The sequence below is a fragment of the Montipora capricornis genome, chromosome 1, assembly GCF_036669925.1.
Source record: "Montipora capricornis isolate CH-2021 chromosome 1, ASM3666992v2, whole genome shotgun sequence".
NCBI lineage: Eukaryota > Metazoa > Cnidaria > Anthozoa > Scleractinia > Acroporidae > Montipora > Montipora capricornis.
The window spans coordinates 48,730,949-48,735,948 of NC_090883.1; the positions used below are offsets into that span (position 1 = coordinate 48,730,949).

Consider the following 5,000-nt stretch of genomic DNA (forward strand, 5'->3'; position numbering starts at 1 on the left):
TTCAGTTGACAGACCTTCAGCAATCTTTCAGTTCTTTTTAACGATGAACGATGGAAGATTATCACACCTCACCAAACGCTAGAATAATGAACGCCGACGACGCACAAATCACCACGTGCGATAGTTCGTCAAAGTGAGGCAAAACGTAACCAAGCGCCTCAAAGCGAGGCAAAAGTGTGTCGACGAAAATGCAATCTCGAAAAAACTTCCCTTACAACACAAATTAGGGGTTGCGTTCTCGTACCTCGAACGCAATAAGTATGTGGTACTTAATAAAATACGTCGAAAAATCTGGATTTCCACAGCCGAATAATCGTTCTTTTACATATCCAAAGGATTTTTGGGGGAAATGATTTAGCGCGACGAAATTCAATTTTAAAGTTGGATACAATGCCCTGTTTTAACCGACCTTCCAATTTACGTAGAACGAGATGCTTCCGTGAAGCATACACTGGGTTGCCTGTGGTACGTGTTACAGAAAATCAGAAGGCACTGAATTGTGTGGTATTGAAATACAGCATTCCAGTCTCCGAAGAATAACAAATAAAAGAGAAGCGAGAAACATTGGCTTCTGGGCTGACATGTTGATAATTTTCAAGTTCCCTCACAACTTCTTTTCACCACAAGTATGCCCTCTGAGCATCTGAATGCTTTTAATACTAAAATTCACCGGAAGTTAAGCCCTTTCGGGCGGGGTTAGTTTTAGGATGGGAGACCAAAAACAGTAAACCCCTACTAAAACACAAGGATCTGACCGAAAATACTATTTACGCTAACAAATGCGAACTCAGCAAAGTACAGATTTTGTTAGCTTGCTTTATGCAAAACAAACATTGATGCAAAAGTAAATATCTATTGATACACAGTTTTAGAAAGAGCAGAAGGAAGTTTCCGGAACGGTCGATCGAGAGTAAAATATTTACGACATGAAAACAATATTAATTTTGAATCATGAATATAGAATATAAAAAGTTACGATCAGCGACAAACATTTTGGGAGATTTTTGCTACGTTCAAATAAATCGCAAAATCGAAAGTGACATGCCGGAATTCAGCGGGCGGCCGTGATTAAGTTACCGCGGCATGTTTACTCGCCAAGCAGTGAAGTATCAGTGTCAAATGATGGCAAGATACCGGGTTTTTGTAAGTTTCTTTTTCTGTCAAGTGTTATAAAGTTTGACACTGAAATGAGCGAAGTCAAAACAAAGATCACAATCGCCCAACTCTTGTTTATGCAAAGTCAAAATTTACTCTCCAAGACGCGTACGACGTTATTTATCACCAGGTAATTCCATCATTTTGGAAATAGCAGCTACTTTATGATTCATCTGCGTCACAATTTTTCACTGATTTTGGGGCTCATTTTGTTGAAACTCAAGCACGCTTCCAACAGGCCTGTGAACCCTTCCTGCTTACAGAGCAATACTAAAAAACTTCTCCCATATCACATTTGAACCTTAAGCGCGAAAATTCAATACACAACATGATATTATACTTCACAAAGGCAGAAAATACCACAGAATCCTTTTCCAGCGAAAAATTTATTGAAACAAACAACATATTTGCTCTTAGAGGCGAAAACCTCTTCCTATTTCATTGCGTGCGTGAAGACAAGAAACTCAATCGTGTCAAATTACCATGTACTTCAGGTAAATACAGCTCACTTTGATTTCTGCTCGACGGGCGATAGATTGTTGTCGAAGTCCATTACTCGTCGCTTTTACGATTCCAGGTATTTGTTTTCACCGCCCGCCTAGTTTATCCAACTGACTTTCCTTATTGAGCTCCATAAGGGTATATTTTGTTTAAGATCCACTAAAACGCCATTTGCGTTACATGACTTTCGACGCCATTGCAGGTTAAGTTTATCATTCTACTGTGTCCATCAGAGAAGTCTACGTATTTCCACTACCTTCTCTATCCTAAGAAAATACGGGCAGAGGGCTCTATGCAGAAAGACACCACTTAGCAGGGGACTGACGGGCAAGACTTTTACCGACACGGAAAATAAAATAAAAAATAATAATCTACCCATTTTCCGACTGGGATGCCTACGGCAACCCAGTAACAAACAGAAATACACGTTTTCCAAACATAGCATTCAATCAAAAGCGGGATTGACGTAAAAATTTAACCAACATGTTTTAAAATCAAAGACATACATTGTATTTCTGCTGTACCTTCGTTTGATACAAATTTAATCAAACTACAAGATAATTTGTCAAGATAACGCAGCTGTCATGTTTGTTTACACTCCAGCGTGAAGACCAGACGTGAGATGTTTTGTTGGGAAGTTTTCCCGACCAATAATCTCTGAATTCAAGATCAGAGATCAGATTTAAAAAGTTATTTTCGTTTGCCTTTTCTCCAAAATCAGTTTCGAACTAATAAACAAACCAAAGGCAAACAATTTAACGAGCCGTTTGTCTCAAAACATGTCTTAAATCCGTGACAATTTCGCACAAGAATCAAATATTTTGATCATAAAATTAAAGGGTCGTTTAACCTTCTTTACCAGCACATGAAGACTTCGACATTTTCATAGTATAATAACAACTTACATTTTCCTTGCGAACGTAGCCAAAACGGAGCTGGGCGTTCTCAGCAAGTTGGATTCGCAGAACATGTATTTATGGCAACTCAACGGTTGCGTGACCAATTATTATTTCCGGAAGTGAGAGCGGACGTTCATGTGCACGGACTTTTTGTGACCGGAAAATCATGAACCCTTTATATAATGCTGCTGCTAAACATTTCAAACTTACGAGTCTTTTTAGTTTCAATATCAATTTTTACATTTTATAACCTCAGCTATATTCTACGGCGATAAACCACATAAACCATCTTCAAGAAGTTCTAGCCTCTGAATTAATTTCAAAACTGTCAATGATGAAACACAAAGCGTTTGTGCACTTCTACTAAAAGCTTTACCCCAAATCGAACTAGAAAATATACGTGATTAAATGCGGGTGCCATGACGAATTCATTGCCTTGTACAAGAAAGACGTTGCCACATCTCAAGTTCGGAAAAACTTAACACTTGGCTTTGACCATCACCTAGTTTCTTCTTTTTTTTTTTAACAATTCAGCCTGGTAATGGTCTCCAACTATGAAAAGGGTAAGGACGTTATTGCCTAAGTGGGTTAAACGGGATCACCCGGACACGACCGGTCACGGATAATGAATTCCTCGATAAACTAATTTATCAAAGACTAGGTGGTTTTTACGCACATTTTCCAAAAAGACATCCACGAGGAATGATAGATGGTAAAGTAAAGTAAACTTTAAAAAAAACTGAAAAAAGAAATGCAAATTACTTGGCCACGTGATCGACTACGCCCTCCCCCCTCCAGTGTTCGAAAATTGTAACTAACGATCCTCATCACTTTCTAAACGTGTAGCTCTAGTTTTTCTGTATCAAAGCATTGACCCTAAAAAGTCTATGCGAAATCAGTTCGGAATGGTTCCCGAATCATCATGGTTAGTGTTAGGGTTGAGACTGGTGTTCATCAGCTAGTGCCAGTCCCGCTCTAACTAAAGTTTTCGTCAGGACGAGACGCATATGACTTCTTACCATTCCTTTAACTCTTTTTACAAGAAGAGTATTATTTGCCACTGTAGACCTACAAAAGGAGAACGGTTTGCTCTCTGTCCAGTGGGCGGTTCAACTCGAAGGATTTCTCGATAAAAGAGGGCTTGGTTGACCTCGTGATGCAGTTAAAAATGATTTTAAAAATGAAATTGGAAGATTCCTTATGATTGGCCTTAAAATTGTTAGTCACAGGACAGCTTGAAAAAACTTTACATTAGACCATCCCCCTTTTAAAATTCTGAGTAATCTTTAAATCTACTTGAATATGTACAAGATTTTCCGTTTGTGGGCGTGGCTGTGATTCCTTTTCTCTCCACAGACTTAACTAATTTATAACAACTTGTTACATTTCATATAACACTTTTCCTTTTGTTGGCTTTTCCCTGGATTCCATCGTAAAATCTACCAGGATAATTTTGACGAGACAATTTACAACCCCCGTCAGTCGTCACTCGTAAAAGAGTATCTCTAAAATGTTCTATAGACGACACACATAGCGTCAAACAGAGCCGTCAATTTCAGTTTACCTCAAGTAAGACATTCTCGACATCACTGACTATTTCGTAGGTTAATCTCTACATATTCTAGTCAGCCTTAACTAGTTTTACAGCCACACCTGGCCACAATGCCTTCAATAATTTCCATATACGGTTGCTTGCGCTTGCCAGTCATCGATGCTACATCCAGTTCTAAGGCTGCACAGATGTTCTGCAGTGTTCGTATCAAAAACTTCGCCAGCCTAGACTGACCTACGATCTCACAGATGTTGTATGTTTCGTACATGATGGGATGCTGAAGAGCTAATGCTTTCGTTACTTCGTTGGACATTTCTTCGATTGCCTTTTCTGTTATCAGCTCATTCCTTTCTAGTTCTTCCTCCTCACTGGATTGTTCCACACTATAAGTTTTCTTTGCTGACAAGCGAGAAAAAAATCCTGCTATTTGTAGCGGTGTGAGATAGTCGCACTTGTCGAAGATATTAGAGCCATCACTATGCTTTACTCTTCGCATTGCCTTTGAGACGCTCGTTGGATCTGCTTTTTGCCCAGTGCGTTCTCCAACTTGAAAGATAGTTTTTCTGCGCCACCGAGAGATTCTTTCTTTGTACTCCTGCTGACTTAAAAGCCCATCCCATCGGTAGCACGGAGCCATCATCCTCCACTGACTTAGATGCACCTTCATCAACTATTTCTGGTAGGACGCCAGCACCAAGCTCCAGTTTCGTTGCGTACATGTTCATTGCCTTGTCGTACAGTGTTTCCTGTTCCAGGGCATACTTGTGTTTACCACAGTCCAGATGTTTTTCTAGCGATGAGTATTGTAGAAAGGACTTGACACATCCCTCTTCTGGACAGAAAAACAGATTGCTTCCTTCGTCATTACAGCTTTCATCGTCGTCGCTGTTATT

The 5,000-nt window shown here is 39.6% G+C and overlaps 1 protein-coding gene across 5 annotated transcripts in view; it reads right to left on the bottom strand.

Moving 5' to 3' along the window:
* Positions 1 to 5,000, bottom strand: part of LOC138046867 (uncharacterized) — a 54,044-nt gene that overhangs the window by 29,203 nt on the left and 19,841 nt on the right. The window contains exon 1 of one of the 5 annotated variants that reach the window (XM_068893469.1): positions 2,562 to 2,652. The exons of the other annotated variants lie outside the window; for them this stretch is intronic. The gene's annotated coding sequence lies outside the window, so the exon portion shown is untranslated. Of the gene's footprint in view, positions 1 to 2,561; positions 2,653 to 5,000 lie in introns of those variants that run through there. 5 annotated transcript variants of the gene reach the window in all.